The sequence below is a fragment of the Arvicanthis niloticus genome, chromosome 10 (assembly GCF_011762505.2).
Source record: "Arvicanthis niloticus isolate mArvNil1 chromosome 10, mArvNil1.pat.X, whole genome shotgun sequence".
Taxonomy (NCBI): Eukaryota; Metazoa; Chordata; class Mammalia; order Rodentia; family Muridae; genus Arvicanthis; species Arvicanthis niloticus.
In genome coordinates this window covers 2,361,343-2,384,866 of record NC_047667.1, presented here as the reverse complement: position 1 = coordinate 2,384,866, position 23,524 = coordinate 2,361,343, and positions in this window count along the sequence as shown.

The following is a 23,524-nucleotide window of genomic DNA, read 5'->3' as shown; positions in this document are numbered from 1 at the left end:
GTCACTCCTGGCCCAGAGCATTGATTCCTTCCTGTCTGGGCCCAAACACTGAGTAAATCCTGGGTGGCAGCTCTGCCGCCAATCTCACAGAACCCAGAGGAATTGGGCCTCCCAGGAACTCTAACCCAGGCAGTACCTTAGGTAAAGAAAAAGCAACACGCACCCCTAACAGGGAGTAACTGGGACCCACTAGGACCCAGGAATTCACTCCTGGACCAGAGCACTGGATCCTTCCTGTCTTCGCCTGAGCATTGAGTAGATCTTGGACCCCAGATCTAACCCCAGTAGTAACACCCACCCGACAAAGTTCTGATACAACCAAGACAGTAGGAAAGACAGGCTCCAGTCAGAGACAGGGCAGGTAGCACTAAGGAGATCTAGATGGTGAGAGGCAAGCACAAGAATATAAGCATCAGCAATCCAGGGTACTTGGCATCATTGGAACCTAGTTCTTCCACACAAGAAAGTCCTGAATTCCCCATATCATTAAGAAAGAAAGATTCAGAATTAAAATCACTTCTAATGATAATGTTACAGGACTTTAAGAAGGACAAAAATAAAACTCTCAAGGTATTTGAGGAGAACACAGGTAAACAGGTAAAAGCCCTTAAAGAGGAAACACAAAAATCACATAAAGAATTTCAAGAGAACACAGCCAAATACATGAAGGAATTGAACAAAACCATCCAGGACATAAAAATGGAAATAGAAACAATAAAGAAATCACAAAGGGAGACAATCCTGGAGATAGAAAGCCTAGGAATGAAATCAGGAGTGATAGATGCAAGCATCACCAACAGAATACAAAAGATAGAAAAGACTATCTCAGGTGCAGAACATACCATAGAAAATATTGACACAACTGTCAAAGAAAACACAAAATGCAGAAAGTTCTTAACAAAAAAACATTCAGGAAATACAGGACATGATGAGAAGACTAAACCTAAGGATAATAAGTATAGATGAGGGTAAAGATTCCCAACTTAGAGGGCCAATAAATATCTTCAACAAAATTATAGAAGAAAACTTCTTTAACCTATAGAATGAGATGCCCAAAATCATAGAAGAAGCCTACAGAAATCCAAATAGACTAGACCAGAAAAGAAATACCTCCCATCACATAATGATCAAAACACCAAGTGCACAAAACAAAGAAAGAATATTAAATGCAGTAAGGGATAAAGGCCAAGTAACATATAAAGTCAGACCTATCACAATTACACCAGACTTCTCCATCAGATACAATAAAAGCTAGAAGATGCTAGGCAGATGTCATACAGACCCTAAAAGAACACAAATACCAGCCCAGGCTACTATACCCAGCAAAACTCTCAATTATCATAGATGGAGAAACCAAGATATTTCACAGCAAAACCAAATTTACACAATATCTTTCCACAAACCCAGCATTACAAATGATAATAGTGGGAAAGCTCCAATACAAGGAGGGAAATTATACCCTAGAAAGAGCAAGAAAGTAATCCTCTTCCAACAAATCCAAAAGAAGTTAGCCACACAAAGATAATTTCACCTCTAACAACAATAACAACAAAACATGAAGCAACAATCACTGTTCCTTAATATCTCTTAACATCAATGGACTCAATTCCCCAATTAAAAGACTTAGGCTAACAGACTAGATATGTAACCAGGACCCAGCATTTTGCTGCACACAGGAAATTCACCTCAGTGACAAAGACCTTAGAGTAAAAGGCTGGAAAACAAGTTTTCAAGCAAATGGTCCTAAGATACAAGCTGGAGTAGCCATTCTAAAATCTCCAGCCTGAGAACACAAAAGTGGGGGGTGGGGGGGAATCATGGCTCCACCTGTATAGGTAGTTGAGGGAGGCCTTGCCAGGCATCAATGGAAGTGGACAGCTTTGGTGCCTGAAAGTTTGGATTCACTAGTGTTGGGTAATTTGAGAGCTGGGAGGCCAGAATGGGAGAATGGTGGAAGCATACCTTCAAAGAAACTCCAAGCATTATATGGATTAGACATGACAGAGGCAGTACACCAGAAGAATAGATTTCAGAATTCAAACAAAAAATTATCGTCATACTAAAATTTGTTTTGAGAATTGTATATTGCAGAATACACAGCCTTGGTATATCTACTCATCAAGTAAGCTGAGAAGACCTGCTCAAAACTCTGATGTCCTGGAATTCCAGCTGGATGCAGTGAAGACACAGCATCAGAGGCTTTTCAGTTTGCTCTTTCCCCTGCCCCTCTTTTAATATCTCAAGGAACACAACCAGCTTGAAGAAGTTAATGAAGAGTCAGCGCCCCTATTCCCTGGCTCGGGGACTGAGGTGATTAAAATTGGGCTGTCTTTCTAGGGGAAAGTAGTGGTTTTGTTGGAACAGGGAGGATTAGCTATGATTTATTTCATAGCCATAACCTATTGGTAGAAATCTATATAATTGTTATTTAAGATGAAGTTATAATTTCTTAAATAGTACAGAATATACTTTGATTACAAATTTAAGGTTTTCATTGGTACGAGTATCTTATTGATATAAAAGTGAGATTAATATTATTATTCTCATAGGCATTGTGCCTGTATAACACATTTAAGAATACAAGGCTTAGACCCAGTCCTTCTTTAACTTTTTTAACTGATTTGAGATGGTTAGCCTGTGATTTAAGGGCCTATAGCAAAATCATGGCTCTGAGTTTATTGTTAGGGTGGTTTTTTTTTATATTTTAATTAGAAATAGCTGAGAGGAGTTAACAGACAACAGTCCAGATTGCCTTGTATAGATAGTTGGTTTTCAAAATGTCAGAGGTCCACAGAACTGATGTTACAAACACTTTTGTATTAATGTTCATTTTGATTAGAGACCTGTCTGCTCCTGACAGCTTCACATCTTGGATTCTAAGAAGAAATTGAGCATCTTTGGAGTTACTGCAGTTGTGGTGAGACAGTCACTATGCAATAATTGCTTCTTTTCATCTACAGACAAATTAGTGTACAGAAAAGGACTCTTGTGTAGTCGACTGATTATATCTGCCAAGACAGAGTAATCATTCCTTAATAATTCTGCATTACTAGGTCTGTCAGATGATCCTGGGCTAGAAGGCTGAAGATCTGATGCACCAATATTTTTTAGTATAGGAACTGCCTAGGTTTTCAGTGGTCTCTTTAAATTGGCTAAGATTTAGAAGCTATGCTTTGTGCTTCCTATAATTTCAGTTAACTCAGTCATTCTGGATTTCTGATGAGGTTGAAGACTTATAGCCTTCTAGCCAATCCTGGCTGTTTACTTTGAGATAAAAGATTTGAGAGGATGGTTTTCAGCTGACATTCATTCTAAAGCCAAGGAAACAACCAGGTTCAGAACCTGAATTTTAGTTAGGAGAGATGACAAAGGTTTTGGTTAGTCAACAAAATGATGTTAGGTCTATTGTGTACCTTACTGACACAAATTGGCATAGTTATGCTCTAATTGTATTTGGAGAGAAATGTTTTATTTTAACAGGAAGGGTGGTATGTAGGAGGAGCTAAGGTGGGAGGAGTAAGGAGAGGAAGAGGAGAAGTAAGGAGAGAAGGAGCATAAGGAGAGGAGGAGCTCAAAGACAAGAGGGGGGAACATGGTAGCGGATGTTTGCATGTCTCCACCAGTCAAAGATAGTTGATATATTTAGGTTGGGTATTATGTTACAGTTCTGATTGTATGGGCATCTTTTTATTGAACATTACCAAACTTATAAAGCCTTTGATCAACATTTAAAAGATTGTATTAAAGCAAAAAGAAGAGGGGAGATGAGATAGGGGATTTTTATGAAGGGAAAATTAGGAAAGGAGATGGCATTTGAAATGTAAATAAAATATCCCATAATAAATAAATAAATAAATAAATAAAGTGATCTATGGAGGGTTGGAAGCATATTTTGTTGTTGTTGTTAGTATATTACACTTATGTCTGATTTTCCACAAATTTATGAAGTATGGAATTAAAGAAACACTCTAGAAAATGCTAATCATATGCTAGAAGAAATATTTATAAATATAGAATATGTAAAAAGAAACTATCCATTAGAAAGTACAAATGATGAACTAATTATAGAATTGATTTAAATCAGTTAACTTTATTTGTCTAAGCTGTAGAATAAAATATGGTTAAAGATTAAAAGAATTTTTATTAATGACAGTTCCTTTAAATATGATGATACAAATAAAAAACTAATTCTAAATTTGGAATATATAAAATGAATTATAAAAAAAATTCTTTAGAGAGACTCATGTGTAAGTGTAACAACCAATAGAGTCAATTGATATTAAATAGCTTGATGAACAGAATATAAAAAGGATGAAAATTGATCTGAAAATACCACATTAATTATAGATCATAAACAAATATACATATTTACATATACATGCAAAGGTATATCCTCATATTATTGTGCATAAATATGTACATGACATGCATTTTCTTAACATATATATATATATATATATATATATATATATATATATATATATTTGTATATATATGTATAGTAGATGAAGGACCTTAAACCAGACTTTTACAGTTTGTTTTCAATTAAATTCTGTAAGTTGATGTTAATGTAACACACAACATCATTGGATATTTTGTGTGCAGGCATGTGTTCTTATGTGTGTACAGGTGTATGGAACCTGTAAATGAATCAGATTAACATTGTATGTTTTCCTCTACTGCTGTCCACTTGATCTTTGAGCTGTTTCCTGCTCAGAAGACCTGAGAACCTACATTTCATGCAGGGTATTGAGTTTATGCTACTACACCTAGTTCTTTTATGAGTTCTTGGGATCTAAATATATTGGATCTAAATATATTCAAAACACTTCATTGACTGAGCCATTTCCAGATTACCCAACAGCCTTGTTTTTAGGCTACAGTGAACACAGGAGATGGATGCATAACAAGGTGAGTTAGGGCAACCACTCATTACTGCTTAACTTTAACCATATTAAATAATATTAGAAATCAAATCAAGATCCTCCAACTTTAACCCTCACATTGTCAAAACTTTCATATTCCTGTAACAGTAAGGTTATTTTTATAATAACTTGGAAGAAAAACAAACTTCAGAATTTGCATAAACTTAGGTAACACTGAGACCCATTTAAAGTCATGCTATATTCATATTGCTGTAGATGCCATTTAAAAGTAGACAAATTTTTTATGATAATTATGACCTCAAAATAATAATTGAGTGTGCATCCTATTATGACTTTTAATAGGTACTCACTACTAAATGACTGCACATATTTATGGTGAATTAATTTGAACTCTGGGTCATCAGAAGTAAGGGAGATACAAGACAGACAATATTCAGGAGCAGATGAAATGAGTTGTAATAATTTCAGACAAATCTGATGAGTTTTAAGCCTTGCTTTGTGTTGCCTTTGTGCTTCCCTGAGGGTCACTATGTCTCACTCCTATGTGAAGCATGTGGCAAGAAAACAGTGATTATGTTTACAATAACCTCAAATGCTCATATGTGGTTTATAATTTGCGTTCCAGAAGATGAGCTCAAAAACAACCTTGTAATGAATTCTGCTTTGTACTGTTTTACAAGATAAGACACACTGAGTTTGTAGCCTTATTTACTGAAGCCTTTTTGGCAACCAAATCTGTTATAGGATTTTCACTAATTATTAGGAAGAAGATTAAATGGGAGAGAAGCAAAGGCTCAAGGGAAGTAGCACAGACACTCTTTTAAATGTATTCTAATAGATTTATTTATTTATTTATTTATTTATTTATTTATTTATTTATTTAGTATGTGTATACCTGTATGCAATTTTTTGTATATTTGTGTGTTTGTGCATGACTTATAAATGTGTGTAGGTCAAAAGACTGCTTACAGGAATTGATTCTTTCTATCATGTGGGTTTTGGTGACTGACTGCATATTATCAGGCTTCTAGAGCAAATGACCTTACCTGATGTGTCATTTCACTATTCTGAATGCTTACATTTATAATTCCTGAGCTGGTATTAAATCCAGAACCTCATGGATGAAAGGATGTGATTATTGAGCAATCACAAAGCCTCAAGGCATTTGAAATGCAAATCTTTGCCCAAGTTTTAGTATCAATGAGGTGTTCATTAAAGGGTCATGGATGACCAATGAAGGAAACTATTATGATATTCATAATGGGATATAGAAATTTGCATTCCAGGTACCACATTGGATACCAATGATACCAAATATAATAATCAATAGAACCTTTTTTCTTTTATGTATTTAATTTAAATGGCATACAAAGTATTGGATTTTATCATATTGCTTTTTCTAATATTATGGATTGAGCCTCCACTCCCATTTTATCCCTCATGCTTTCCACCCCTAGTAGAATTCCATACAGTTTGATGCTCCACTCTTCCTTAACACATTCAACTTCCTCATCCTCACTACAACTTTTGGCTGTATGGTTAACATTACACTGTATCGTCTGAAGAAGAACTTATGGTACCAATACTTTAGACATTGAATGAGTTTATTATGCATGTAGCAAGCAAAATAAAAGAACAAACAGTATGGAACAAATTAGACACACCAGTTAAAAAGTAAAACATTATCAAATAATGTGCTTATAACAGCAATCATGCACTTAGAATATCTAGGAAATATTGACTGGAGAAGCAGTCATGTTGGATTGATTTTCCAAATAGCATTCTCTTCACTGATGAACTTCCAACTTTCTGTTAACATGGCAGATATTTTGTGTCATGAGATAAATAATAGTGATCTTTGTTGGAAATGGTTTATTTATTCTCAAGGAATTAAGAGAGCTACCGGCTGTCTTTTTTTTCTCATTATTGTAGTGCCACACCATGAACTTAAATCAACGTAGTGGGCTGATCTGTAAAGTGGGCTCCATCTGTAATGGTTCATGGGCTTGGTATGACATATGACACAAACAAAGTGAATGCCTTCTCTATTCCAGATTCAAGTTACAGCAAGCTCAAATAGCAGTTGACAGTTTAAGAATATAGTTTATGTTATACAGCTATGCATACAGACACATGCAGGTAAATTTGTATGTAAAAAATTAAAGCTAAAATCCACATATGAGAACATTAAGCTTTAGTTACTGAGTCCTGCTTTTCTTTCTTATATTTTTTCAAGATACATATATAATCTTGAATAATTTATAACTTTATTTTTCATTATGACTGAATAAAATGTCATTCAGTCCCTTTTTGAAACACATCCAGGGGGCTGGAGAGATGGCTCGTGGTTAAGAGCACTGACTGCTCTTCCAGAGGTCCTGAGTTCAATTCCCAGCAACCACATGGTGGCTCACGACCACCTGTAATGGGATCTGATGCCCTCTTCTGGTGTGTCTGAAGAGAGCAACGGTGCACTTATATCATAAAATAAATAAATAAATAAATAAATAAATAAATAAATAAATAAATAATTTTAAAAAAAGAAACACATCCATTGTCATCCTCTTTTTTGAATCTTAAAATTACATGCAGTGTTTTTTCTGTTGGTCTAAGCAGTTGTCCAGTTGATATCCAGTTTATATTTGTCACCTCAATTAGTTGTCATCTAGGACCTGGAAATGAATTTACTGATAATTATGGTGTCAGATGGTAACTGAGTGGTGCCTTCTTATTAGAATTTCAAAATTCCTTTAGTTAAAAAGCACTGACTCCTCACAGACTCACAGAAAAAGAAAAGCTTGTTATCTGTGCCTTCAAATCTATCCCATAAATAAAATTTAACTATCTATTTGGAAACAATAGTTCCATTAAGATATATGGATTTATGAGTCACCTTGCAAAGTCATAAAGGGGAAAGCTCCTGTGCTGTCTATGGTCAACGTTCCACACAAACTAGAGACATCTGAAAGGAGAGAACCCTAATTGAGAAAATTCTTCAGGAAGATTCCAACTGTAACACACACTCTTAATTAGTTATTGATAAAGGAAAGTCCAAAGCACTTTGGATGCATCATCCCTGGGTTGGTGTTCCAGAGTTCTATAAGAAAATAAGAAACTCAAGTCATGAAAGCAAGCCAGTAGTCAGGACTCCTCCCTGGTTTCTGTATCAGCTCCTGATTCAAGGTTCTTGCCCTGTTTGTGTCCCTGTCATTACTTTTTTTTTTTTGTCATGACTTCTTTTAGTGATGAACATCTATATGAATGTTCAGCCGTTTCACCAACTTGAGTTTTGGTCGTGATGTTTTGACATAGCAATAGTAACTCTAACTAAGACAGTCACACACTAATGAGCTATTTTATCAACACACTTTAATAACACATATCTCCTTCCTTGATTCTCCCTTCACTGTGCATAATTTCAAGTTAACATACTAAAAATGAGAAAAATGCTGATATTCCATTTTTTAAAGTGAGCTCTTTATTAAAATTCTTTCTTGCCTTTTTTATGTAAGACTTTCTCTTTTTTTGGAACAAGTGTATCTAACATAGTAGTTTTCAACCCTTTATTTGCTGTGACATTTTAATACAATTCCTCATATTATAATGATCCCCAACTATAAAACTAATATTATTGCTACTTCAAAACTGTAATTTTGCTACTGTTATGAAACTTAATGTAAATATCTGTGTCTTTTAATGTTCTAAGATAATCCTTATGAAAGTGTCTCTTGACCCTCAAAGGGTCATGATCCACAAGTTAAGAACCACTGATTAAAAAGGGTAAGAATAATGTCAAACTTTTAATGTAGGACACACTTTGTGGTCCAGTATTTTATAGGCCACACAATTTATCTTATATAGTTTAGTTTATATCTGATCAAATTTAAAGGCTGATTCTCATTTGCAGCTTCTAAATTTGAAGATTGAATAACTGAGCTTTCTAATCAGGAATACATGAGAAAAGTTGATGCCTGAATGTTAAAAATTTTATTTACAAGTTGTATTCTGAGATAGTGACATCTCTAATATAATTGATGATGACGACGATGATGATGAAACCAAATAACACAATTTAAAATGGGGTATGGAGCTAAGCAAAGAATTCTCAACTGAGGAACCTCAAATGAGTGAGAAATACATAAAGAAATGTTCAACTTTCTAATTCATCAGATAATTGAAAATCAAAATGAACCTGAGATTTCACCTTAGACCAATCAAAATTGCTAAGGTAAGAAACTCAAGCAATAGAAGATGCTGGTGAGAATGTGGGAAAATAGGAACACTCCTCCATTGCTGGTTGGTTTGCAAGCAGCTAAAACCACTTTGAAAATAAATCTGGTGGTTCCTTAGAAAATTAGAAATGGCTCTACCTGAGGACCCTGCTATACTACTCTTGAGTAGTTATATAAAAGGTGCTCTGACATATGATAAGGACACATGCTCAACTATGTTCATAGCAGCCTCATTTATAATAGCTAAAAGCTAGAAACCACCCAGATGTCCATCAACAAAAGAATGGATACAGAAAATATGGTGCATTTATACAACTGAATACTACTCATTTATTAAAAATGAAGACTTCTTAAAATTTATAGGCAAATGGATGGGAGTAAAAATTATCCTGAATTTGGTAACCCACACACAAAATGACACACATGGTATGTAGTCACTGATAACATTGTTGTGCTCAGAATAAACACAATAAAACTCATAGACCATATGCAGCTTAACACGAAAGAAGGCCAAAGTGTATATACTTCAAATCTACTTAGAAGAAAAAAAGATCATGAAAGGAGGTAGAGGGAGGAAGAATCTGGGTGAGAGAGGGGAAGAGGTGGGAAAAGGGGGGAGAAGGGCAGAAGCAAGTATGAGAAGAGACAGGAAAGAAGTTCAGAAGGCCATGAGAAAAAAAAAGTGGCCATGGGGTGTGGAGACTTTAGAGAACCATTTGTACATCCCAGAGATGGGAGAGGCTTCCAGGACCCAATGGCAATGGCATTGGCTGAAATACTTAACATCAGAAAGTTAGAGCCTGAATAGAGCACATCCTGAAGATGGGCATGGTCCCCATTAGAGATGGAGCCATCCAACATCTGAAACTAATGTAACCTAAAATTGTCCCTGTCTAAAGAAAAAGGCAGGGACAAAAATGGAATAGAGACTAAAGAAACAGCCATCCAGAGACAACTTCAACTTAAGATCCATCCAATCCACAGATACCAACGCCAGACACTTATGGCTTATGCCAAATGTGTTTATATACTGGAGCATGTTATGGCTGTCCTCTGAGAGGCTACACTGGCACCTGACTAAGACAGAGGCAGATACTCATAGACAACTTTGAACTGAGCCCAGGGACCCCAATGAAAGAGTTAGGGAAAGGGCTGAAGGAGTTGAAGGGGATTGCCATACCATAGGGAGAACAACAACATCAATTAACAGGATTTCTCAAATCTCCCAGGGAATAAACCAACAACCAAAGTGTATACATAGACTAGTATGTGGTTTCCACCACATAAGTATCAGAGAACTGTCTCATCTGGTATCAGTTGGAGGGGAGGCACTTGGTCCTGTGGAGGTTTGATGTGACAAAGAAGAAGGATGCTAGAGGGTAAAGTGGGAGTAGATGGATAGGTGGGGGAGAACCTTTTAACAGGCAAATAGGATGTAGGATGGGTATGGTATAGGATGTTCTTGGAAGGGAGAATGGGATGGAGTTTAACATTTGAGATGTAAACAAATAAAATGATAATAATAATAATAATAATGCTTAAGTTTATTAAGAATTTCCTGTGCAATATAAGCTAATACCCAATTCATAGATATCTTTACAATCTCCTTAACAGCTTAACAGCCTGCTCAACAGGAATTACTGTTTGCTCTATGCCTGTGATAAGAGAAGTGAGGCTTAGCAGCATCAAGTAACATAAATACTGAGTGCTGCAACTGATAGTGGTAGAATTCAATATCATTTTTTGAGCAAGAAAGCACCCCATTATCCTGAGTTATGATTTTATTCATCAGAAAAGTAAGGGTTGTCATCAATCTTTGAAATCCCTCCTTAAGATTGAGACTGTAATGTCCTTTCAAGATAAAAGAAATACTATACATTATATACAATTAACTTACATCTACTCTCCAAAACTAAAGACTGCATTGATATAGTAAAATGATGGCAGGAGCTGAGATAAAACAGAGTTTCTGATCAACAAAAATCTGTCAGATTTATTGTTTGAAACTAATTTTAGAGTTACCAAATGATATGTGTGTTCATATGTATATTGGTGTTGCATACAATAAAATAAATATGACACAATCATTATAAAAGTAGTATAACAGGCAGTTGAGTTATATTATATCTGTTACATATAATAGTGTAGAATGATGTTTAATGTAGAAACAGTCAAAAGATTCATAACATATATTTTTATATGTTGGGCTAGAATGATGTTGGGCATTTTCCTTAATTGTTCTCTAAAGTGTGCATTGAGGCACAGACTCTGACTCCCTAGATTTTGCTAATTCTGCATAGACTTGATTACAAACTTGCTCTGTGGATCTTGTTCTCTGACTGTGATGCTTTGAATATGCTTGGCCCAGGGAATGGCACTATTTGGAGGTGTGACCTTTTTGGATTAGGTGTGGCCTTGTTGGAATAGGTGTACAGCTGTGGGTGTGGGCTTTAAGACCTTACCTCTAGCTATCTGGAAGCCAGTATTCTGCTTGCAGACATCAGAATAAAATGTAGAACTCTAAGCTCCCCATCAACCATGACTGACTATATGCTGCATGTCCTGGTCTTGATGATAATGAACTGAACCTCTGAACATGTAAGCCAGACCCAAATAAATGTTGTCTTTATAAGAGTTTTCTTGGTCATGGTGTTTGTTCACAGCAACAAAACCCTGAATAAGACACTGATTTAGAAGGGCAGAGATTAAAGGCAGGCAAATATGATGGCCAGGATCTATGTTAAGTTCAGTAAAATTGAAATTCACAGCATCACACATGAATAGCAAAAACTTTGTGCACTGAGCCATCTATCCAGCCCATTAATCTTTTTGTTATAGAATTATATTATTTTTAGTCAATATATATTATTCATCCCATCTCCAATTTTCCCCATGTGTTCAGCCAAAGAACATAAAGTAGAATAATATAGATATCATTTATTTTCATTTTGACAAAAAGTTATTAGAGTTGCATGCATATTACCAATTTATAACAATATGGAAAGACAAAAAAACCCAAAGATCTATATGAGTTGAGAGGTATCATGAGTCACAGAAACACTGAAAAGATAGTCTTTTACAAGAAGGAGGTATGTACAAATGCCAAGAATTTTCTACAGTATCACCATGTGCAACTAAAACCACTTCAATTCATTACCAGATAACAGATGGCATATTTGAAAAGCTAAAAGTTGGTAATGTTGAGAAAAGCTGTGCAATGTTTTCTAACAACTCAATATCTTTGTATGTGTTGTTAATGATTTATTATTCACCTTTTTTATTAGCCAATCAGTGTATCTCATTTTGTTTTCCAAAGTCTCTTTCTGTCTTTCTTTCTCTCTGTATCTGTCTTTCTCTATCTCTATTTCTTCTGTCTGTCTCTGTCTCTTTGTCTTCATCTTTCTCTCCCCCTTTCTCTCGCACATGCACACATGCGAGTGCATGCACATGTGCTCACGCACACACACACACACACACACACACACACACACACACACACACACACACAGAGAGAGAGAGAGAGAGAGAGAGAGAGAGAGAGAGAGAGAGAAGCAGCCCAAAATAAACCACATGTAAACATGGTGGACATAATTGTAAGAGGTGAGGACACTGAGCTGATGGAAAGTTATTTGTAGCTTTGGCCTTCTATCAGCACAGCCAATGTATTTAGCAAACTTGGAGAAATCTACTTTTACATTCTCTTTACTTAAAGCATTTTTGCTAAGAGTGGATGTCTAGTAGTGTACATTTTCATTATGAGAGCTAAGAAAGATGCTGTTACATCACAGCAACAAGGACTTCTGATGGCCTTTGTACTTCAGAAACATGAAAAAGATTACTGTTCAAGAAGTCCATTCAAAGATTTATTCAAAATTTTATTAAATTTATTATTTTATTAAATTTATTTCAAAATTTTATTAAAATGTGCATTGAGTCAAAGTCTCTGACTTCCTAGATTCTGCCAATTCTGCATAGACTTGAATACAAACTTGCCCTGAGGATCTTGTTCTCTGACTGTGATGCTTTGCATATGTTGGCCCAGGAAATGACACTATTTGGATAATATGTACATTTCATATACATATTACATATTTAATATACACTAATGATAATATATACATTTATAAAACATTTATTGTTTTTCCACATTTAAAAATAAGATTTTCTCTTTTAACTTAAACATTATAAATTGCCACATGGAACAATGTCTTGACCTATAGTTTTCTAAATTGCTTCACCATCTCATGAGATATGCACAAATTTTCTTTTCTTGTCATATAAAGTTTGATTATACACTAAATTGAATGGAATTGCTTGCTTTCATATTCTTCTACATCCATTCCTACTAAGTTGAGATTCAGATTTTAGGACTGATGATCAATGTGGTTTAAAGAATGTCTCTTTGCACTAATGTGGTCCCTAGTTTACCAGAAAGGGTAAGTAGCTAAGAAGGTAGATGTTCTATTTTGGGGATCTCATGAGTGCATGGATATGGGATAAGCACAAGTCAAGGTGGTTAGTTACAGGAGGACAGAATGGTGGCGATTCTTAAATTTCCACATATATGCATGTGTTCATATGTAGGAATATATAGACTCAAGTACATTATGTGTGCACATAGAAGCCAGAGATTTACTTCATGTCTCTCTACACTACAATATTTTTAGAGACAAAAATTTTCTATCTGAAGGAAGTTCAAGAGTTTAGAGTCATCTAAAGTGTCATGACAAAGACAAATATCATTGGAGTAGTATTACTTTTAAAATTCACAATGATTGTCATTATAATTAGAAAAAAGTTTAAAGACACCTGTAGGATATTTGGCATAATCCTAACACCTCCCTGGGATTTGTTAACTTTGCATAGTGAGATTATGAATTTAAAGAATACTGCTCTGTTGACCTTTGATGCTGCAGATAATGCCAATAAAATTATCCTTGGCCTGAGCTCAATATTTCCATTTTAAATAAATCTCAGGAATGGCATATATAGCTTGATCAGGCTAGCTCTTCTTGTCCTGGGAATAATTTTATTCCTGCCCATCATGTTAAAGCTTATCTTTAAGAACATCAATATTTCGCCAGCCAAAATATGTGGCTTGAAATTGAAAATGGACCCCCCCCCCAGACAGTTATTAAATTAACAGGCTGGCAAGCAAAAGACAGGTAAGATTCTGCACAGAGCCTTACCAACCTAAGACAGAAGTGCATTGCCTTTGATAATGCATATTTTATGATTGGTAAGGAAGGCATTCTTGTTAGAACAATCTAAGACAGGCTCAGTTTTGTTAACAGAATAAAAAGAGGGGAGAGGTGGAGAGCCTTTGGGGCTGCTTGGCAAAAAGCTGACATGGGCCAAAAACAAGGAAAGGGGCTGCTTCGCAGGAATATGATATTGGCCAAGGACAAGGAAGTATGCAAGCAGGAATATGACAGTAGACTAGAACAAAGAAGTAATTTCAGGTAGGAGTCTAAATTGTAGGCTACAACAAAGAAGTAATCTTAGGCAGGAATCTAAATATTAGGCCACAATAAAGAAGTAATTTTAGACAGGAATCTGATGTCTAGGCTAGAACAAGAAAGTAGGCTTCAGACATGAAAATGACCTTGGGGTAGGACAGGAAAGTAGGCTTACATACTTTGATCATCCTGATAAGCTCTTAGAAACAGGGATCATGGGAGTGTTTATGGAACTTTGTTTATTGCCTTGCTTCTTCTTTGACTATTTGTGTTTACTGTCTTGCTTGTTCTAATGTAGTGCTAGACCTTCAACCTAGAACTGACCTTAATACATGCAAATAATCAAAATGGTATAAAAGCATAAAGGAAGAGAAGGTATAAGATATGGGTGTTCTAGAGAGAGGAATTGGGGAAAGTAGATGACATTTGTATTGTAAATAAATAAAATATTCAATAATTTTTTTCACTAAACCTAGAACTGGCTGACTGGGATAAGCTGAACTGCCTGTGAACTACAGAGATCTACATCTATGAATAGCCAAGAACTGTAATTAGAGGTTTCTTAACTGGGCATTTCTGGCTTCTTATATGAAGATCAAACTTGAATTTCTATGATTCTATGATAAGTACTTTACATTCCACTCTCTCCCAGCTGATTACTTCTCATGTCTATTTACTTTGGTTTATATAATCTCATCTGTTTTATAACAATCTCTTTCTAGTAAAATTGGACCTACTGCCAAAGAAGTCTAGAAACAAATGTAAACAAACATTTACTCTATCTTCTGTTATATTTTTTGCCAAATTTTAGATACAGTTCAATATATGTTTGTCTAGCCCTCTCATATTTCTCAGTCATTGATGTAAATAGACATGATCAAGCAAAGAGCAAAGACTCTCTAAGCTTCTATTTATAGAATTACATATTATATGAATCTATCCTGATATTCCCAAAGATACAGATGACAAGGTCAAGGTCATCGTGTGCTTTGCCCCTACTTTATTCATTTTCTATTGATCTTCTAAAGAGAAAAAAGTAAATAAGCAAAGAAATATATGAGTGAGAAAGTTTAAGGATACCTACAACCTCTGGTATCACAACAGAATTGCAGCTTGCAGGAGCAGTAGTTCCTGAGTATATACTGCATTAAAATATTCTCAACTTCTTTCATTTATTGAACTTTAATTACAGGTTATTATCTTTTTACATAATGATCTGTCTTCTGTGTCTATAGTGGATTCTATCTGAATATGTGATAACCTTCCTGTAGTAGTATGAATGAGTATGGTCCCCATAAGCTCATAAATTTGACTGGTTTGTGTAATGGTTTGGGAAGGATAAAAAGAAATGATTTTATTGGAGCAACAGTGGCACTGAAGATGGGCTTTGAATTTGATAAGGTCACACCATTCATAGCCACTTCTCGGCCTACTGCTTATAGTTCAGTAAACTCTCAGCTACATCTCCAGTTCGATGGCTAATGGAATATGCCATGTTTTCTATCACAATGGTTATTAAGTCTCTGAAACAATAAGCTTCAATAAACTCTTTTAATATAATTTACCTTGGTCATGGTGTCTCTTCACAACAATAAAAAAATGACATTTTGGTTACTACTTATTATTACTGATGTTGATATTTGCTTTTTAATCATTATTCTTACATCTAGAAGAAAAATTGTCATTATACTTGAAAAGATGTCGTTGTTTAAAAGAAAAAGACAAGAGCAGGCCACCTTGCAAGATATTTCAAGAGGTGTGGTCTGATTTTAAGGAGACAGAGAGTGGCAGACAAAGGATTTATGAAAGTCAGGTTAGTGACTTTGAATGACATAATTCATTTTCCATTATGATATGTCCATGAGACAATGGGGCCAGGGAATGCATTGTGATGCTTTCAAAAAATAATCTCACCTTCAAATAAACCTAAAATCTGGTTTATTTGAAGATTGTTTCGTGGTTAGTGAATGTACTTGAAGAGGTTTATGCAAGTAGGTCATTGAAAGTTGTTGATCTTAGAGAACTCATAACCACATTTAATGTCCAGTTTATTCCCACTGCTTCAAGTTTATAATATATAATGTGACCTTTTAGCATCCTGCTCCAGCTACTATACTTGACCCCTGCTATCTTACCCCCAAATATAATTTACGATATGGAAACATAAGTTAAAATAAATGATTTCTTTCTTAATTTGCCTTTAGTAATGGTATTTTGTCATAGCAATAGAAAAGATAAGCCTTTACATTTTGGTAAGCCTGAATCCAGATGTGTTTCCTATAATGAAGCCTTCCATAGAGATCCTCTCTACATGCAATTAGACTTACAATGCAAAATTTTCATAGGTTAGTCTCATGTGAAATGATGTAGATATAAATGGTATTCAAACTAAATAGCAGCAAGTTACAAAACATGTAAATGATTACAAACTATGACCTTCTTTATTTTTGACTTAAGAAGGGTATAGTGTACTGTAGGAGAGTAGCCAAAAATTCAAGACTTTAAGAAAGGCATTTGTATGCTTGGTATGCCTGTCATTGAGACTATCTTCTATAGTACGTTTTGTTAAATGTCAGTTTTGTAGAAAACTCCATGATGTAGAGTACGCCATCACAGGATTTTTCAAAAACATTAGAAATGAGGAAGACTTGAAGGATAGCTTAGTTTAACAAGTAATTACTATGAAGTTTAATCCACTCACTGTGGTGGGGCATGTTTGCAATCCTAGGCACTACTAAGGAAGAGACTGGGGATGATTCTTGGGAATTATAGGTCAGTCAATTACTATACTACATTTAGGAAGTGGCAGGCCTGTGAAAGAACCTATCTCAAAACCAAGATGATCAGTTCCTGAGAAATTACGTCTACTTGAAGTGAGTAAATATAGTTAAGTACAGGGCTCATATACTGGGAAACTGCAGAGAAGAGACAAGAAACATCTGTACTTAATGTGAACTTCAAGCTACATGTAATGAGAAAATAAGATATCCAAAAAAAATTTCACATAAATTGGCCACTCAAATGATCATGAAGTATCATTCTTGGCTGAGAAACTTGAAGTAATTAACGGCTACTGATGAAGAGTCAGTTTTCTACAGGAATATAGCTATTGATAGGGTGCCTTTGCTCTACCAAGTGGCCTAATACCCATTCACATACTGGTGTCCCTAAGTAGACTCAGTGGGTTTGCAAAAGACCACATATGGTTAGGAAGATTTGGTGACAGAAGATGTATATTAGTTACTTTTTTGTTGCTAGGTTAAAATAATGTGAACATGGCAGCTTTGAAAAGTTGTTTTTTGTTTACAGACCCAGAAGAATAAGAGTCCACTGTGACAGACAGACATAGCAATAATTGTCAGGGATAGTGGCCAGAGTAGCAAGCTGAGAGATCACAAAACAACCTCAAACACAGATCAGAGAAAGAAAATAGGAAGTGCAGAAAGGCTATGGATTTTTGAAAAAAAAATCCCAAAATGATGCTGGTTGAACTGGCAATCTGTATGTAGAAAAAAAATAGATCAATATTTGTCATCATGCACAAAGCACAAGTAAGTGGATCAGGCACCTCAACATAAAAACAGATACACTGAATCTAATAGAAGAAAAAGTGGAAAAGAGCCTCAAACTTATTGCACAGAAGGAAATTCCCTAAACAGAATTCCAATTAATTGAGGGTCTAAGCTCAACAATTGATAAATGGGACCTCATGAAACTGCAAAGTTTCTGTAAGGCAGAGGACATAGCCAATAGGACAAATTGGCAACTTATAGATTGTGAGAAAGTCTTCACTAACCCCACATCTGATAGAGAGCTCATATCCAGAATATGTTAAGAATTCAAGAAGCTAATTACAAAAAAATAAATAAATAAATAACCAAATCAAAAAGTCGGGTATAGAATCAAACAGAATTCACAACAGAGGGATCTTGAATGGCTGAGAAGCACTTTAAAAATGTTCAAAGTCCTTAGTCATAAGGGAAATGCAAATCAAAATATTCCTGAGATTAGACCTTACACCAGTCAAAATGGCTAAAATCAAAAATTTAGGTTACTGCACATGTTGAGAAGGATGTGGAGAAAGAGGAATACCCCTCCATTGCTGGTGGAAATGCAAACTGGGACAAGTACTCTGGAAAATAATCTGGAGGTTCTAAAAAGAACTGGAAATAAATCTATCTGAAGACCCAGATATACCATTCTTGAGCATATACCCAAAAGATGCCCCACTATGCACTATTCCACTACATTCATAGCACCTTTATTTGTGATAGGGAGAAGCTGGAAATAACCTAGATGCACCACAACAAAAGAATGACTACAGAAAAAGTGGTTTGTTTACACAATGCAATAATAGTCAGCTTTAAAGAATGTGGACATCATGAACTTTGCAGGCAAATTGATAGAACTAAAACATATTATGCTGACTAAGGTAATTAAGACCAAAAATTATATGTATGATATGTACTCAGTAATAAGTAAATATTAGCCAAAAAAGTACAGAATTCCAAGGATAGAATCCACAGAAATCAAGAAGGCCAACAATTGAAGGGCCCTCGTGAGGATGCCTCAATCCCACATGGGAAGGAGAAGAAAGCAATTACAGGAGGGAGAGAGAGGGAGGGAGCTGGGTGGGAAAGACAACAAGGAAGAGAAGAAGGGAACATAATCAGGTATTTGAAATGGGACAAGACTGAAAACTTGAGGGCCAATAAAAAGAATGGAAAAAGGCAAACTTGGGAGGTAGGAGTTTCGAGGATTCTCTAGAATGTATGAGAGACCTGTGAAGTGAGAGACTCTCAGGACTCAGAAGGATGGACCTTAGATAAAATGACCTAAAGGGGGGAGAGGGAACTTGTAAAGTCCACCTCCAGAAGAAATACAGGACATCAAGTGTAGGAATGGAGTTGCCATCCAACAGTCAAACCTCTGACCCCAAATTGTTTCTATCTGAAAGATCTACAGGAAAAAAATGGAGAAGAGCCTGAGGAAAGGTGATTCAGTGACAGGCCCAAATTGGGATCCAGGTCATAAGAATGCCCCAGTGCCTAACACTATTACTGATTCTATGATGTGCTTACAAACAGGGGCCTCTCATGACTGCCCTCAGAAAGGTCCAACAAGCAGATAAAATAGTCAGAGGCATATATTTGCACCCAATCAATGAACAGAAGCTGGTGACCACTGTGGTTGAATTAAGGAAAAGCTAGAAGACGCTGCAGAGGAGGGCAACCCTGTAGCAAGAACAGCAGTCTCAACTAACCTGGACCCCCGCCCCCAGGATCTCTTAGACACTGAGACAACAACCAGGCCACATATACCAGCTGATATGAGGACCCAACATATATACAGAAGAAGACTGCTAGATCGGGACTCAGTCAGAGAAGATGCACCTAAACCTCAAGAGACCTATGACCCCAGGGAGTACATAGATTAGTTGGAGTGGGATAGGGACATGGGAATATCCTCTTGGAAATAATGGATGCAGAACAGTCAGAGGGTGAACCAGGAGGGGGATAAAGTCTGGACTGTAAAAAATGATCAAAGAAAAAGTTAAAAAAGAAAAAAAATTTTTAAAAGTTCCACCTATGGTGATATACCTCCTACAAGTTTAGACTTCCTAAGTAACTGCAAATAGCACCAGAAACTATGGATAAAGTTTCCAAATGACTGATCTTTGGGTGATATTTTACTTGCAAATTTTCTCAGGAACCATAAGCATAGCTATGAAGAAGGAAGTCAGGTATATGTGAACAAAAAATATTATATTCAGGAATGACATTCATGAAAAAATATGCCCAGCCTCATACACATGCCCACAAATACACACAAAGATATAAAAGATAGTATATAAAATATGAGTATATTGTGTCATCATCTAGGCAGATGTGCGATCACAGCCTTGTTGAGTAGACAAAGAAAAAAGTGAAAATTATGTTTGATCAGGGTATAGGTTCCTCTTTGTACTTATGAATCTCACAGTTCTAGGTCCATTATATCTCTTTAGTTTGTCTAGGAAAAAATATGCATTTAGGTATGAGCCAGAAATTCAGGAGGCAGATCTATGAATGCAGTGCCTGCATACGACATTGGTGGAAAGTTGGCCATAGCCACAAATAGGAGTATTCTACAAACTAAAAGTGAGTAATGATGTCAAGGATTAATTCAAGTAATTTAGTATACTCATTAGTAAACAGATATGTGTGTGGGTAGGGGTGGGGGTAGGTGTGTATTCTAGCTATGAGTTATAGATTACATTACTTGGGGACAGAACTGATTATATATATATAATATATATAATATATATATATAATCTGATTATATATATATATATAATATATATATATAATCAGATTATATATATATATATATGTGTGTGTGTGTGTGTGTGTGTGTATGTGTGTGTGTGTGTATGTATGTATGTATATATGTGTGTATATATATATACATATATACTTACATATATACATATACACATATGCATATGCATACACATACACACACATATATCTTGGAATGCAGGATGTGGTTATGGGGTTATAATAGTCCACCAATGTATTTTTTTCATACTTTAGAGCAAGGAACTTGTTAGTCCATGAGTCTGGAGAATCCAAGAGATATGCTGACTACAATCTACATTGAATGCTGAAGACATTGGCTCTAATATTATTGAGGTAGTGAAAGTGCAACAGATTAAAAGAACTTGCCAGAAAGGATAACAACAAGCAGGCAAAATCAGTTTGCTGTTTTCCATGGTCTTTTATCTGGGTTGCCACCAAGTGGTGTGCCATACAGATTTAGAATGCATCCTCCTAGTTTAAGAAATTTGTCAAAAATAAGTAAATAAATAAATCCATCCCTCAGAGGCATGGTCTGACAGCTTCTTTTTAATTTTTGACTCCAGTTCCACCTATTTGACACAGTGATTAGCTGTCACAGAGTGTAGACTGGCTAGTTTTCTCTGAAACTTGAGAATGTTGATCTTATCTTTTGAAATTTTAGTTTCATAGTCCCAAAATGGACAGGTTAATGTTGAACCATTTTAGTTATTTTAAAAGTAGCTGTTGGTAGAGGTGCAGCATTTATTTCTCTGGTGTTTCTAGGATTCTGAGTGTTGGGATGAAGAAATAGCTCAATCAGTAAAGTGCTTACTTTGCAAACAGGAGGACATAGGTTTAATCCCTAAAAGTCACATGAAAAAAATCAGTGAAGTTTTACAATACTGACTTGGGTGAAAGCCAACTTGGCCTATTTTGAGAATCCCAATCTGATAATATGTTTTATAGGAAAAAAAAAATTAGTCAGTATACTTTTTCTATCTTCTTAATAAGATACTGGTGTATGTAATTTCCTAAACATCCACTAGAGTTTCAACTCACTAAATTTATATTCATCACCATCTTTTACTTGAGAAAATTATGAAAAGTGAGATGTGAGTTGAATCTAGATATTTTTTTATTGAAGATCACCAGGCATCTCTAACACAAGATCATATATGAGAAATACAAACTTATTTAACTTCTTTGAAGGTACCATTATCACATCATAAGTAAAGAAGTTTGTCTGTTAGGGTCCATGAATCTCTGAAGAATGATACCCCAGATGCACTAGTTTGCAAAAGCAAAGAACATTTATTGCTGCATGCAGGAGCCCAATTCCATCATAATGGAAAGACTTCAACTGAATTTACAGATTCATTTTTAAAGCCAAAAATAGAAGTATTAGGGTGGGTTAAGTGATTTGTATCTTGATTCATGGCTTCTATGTCTTGGGGAATGGGTTATGCTATGATTGGTTATGGACTTGCTTCCAGTATACTTGACTAACTATTCTAGTTTCATGTCAAGAAGGGATAGGTACCTCCTGACCTCCTGACCACAAGCTTGATTAACTGTCTTTTCACAAGCTGGGGTGACATACCTCTTGACATAAATCTGCTGTTGTTCAAGTAACTGACTTGCCTGGTTCTCTAAAGTAGAAACTGAAGCCTGGTCTTCTAAACTGCTAATTTATAGCCCGTCACGGGGTCAGCCTGGGTCATGCCAATTCAGTCTTTCATGTATAGATTACTAGAATATTGAATGTAGACATTAGAACTAAGAACAACTATTAAATCTTATCAAACAGTGTTTCAGAGGTGTAAGTTGATGCCTAAGGATACAAGAGAAAACATATATATGTCTGTTATTGTAACTTAAAACACTATACTTTAATAACCATACCTATTGTCTTACCTACATACCTCTGAACCTCATATTTATACACACACACAGACACACACAGACACAGAGAGACAGAGAGAGATCACACACACATGACATGCAATTTCAAACATTGAAAAATTTATATGCTAACTTATATAACTATAATTGCACCTAAATTTTCATAGTTATCTATATTCCTAACTAAATCATATTCATATACTAACATACATAGTAAAATCAATAAATGGACACCTTTATATACAAAAGTTTACATAATTATGTACTCAGTTTAAGCATACCAATCATTTCTTTGGGGCTACTGTGAGAAAATTCCCTTTAAAAAGCAACTTAGGAGAGAAAGGCTGTATTTGGATTACAGTATCAGGTTGTAGTTCATTACCAAGGAAAAGTGTGGTGGCAGGAACTTGTGACAGCCAGTCACAGAGCATACACAGTTTTGAGTAGAAAAAAATACGTTAATGCATACATATTTTGTGATTTCCTCCTGAGTTACATAATACACAATGTCTTGCCTAGGTAACGTTCTCACACTAGGGGATGACTCCACTTCAATTAAATAACCAAGATTGCCAGCCCCCCTCTCACCCCCACAGACCTGACCATGAGCAAACCTCATATAGATAATTCCTTATTGAGTCTCCCTTACTAGGTGTGTTGACAATATTTAAAGTAGACAATCAAAATTTTTCTTCATGAAATTTTATTCAATCCCTAATGTTATA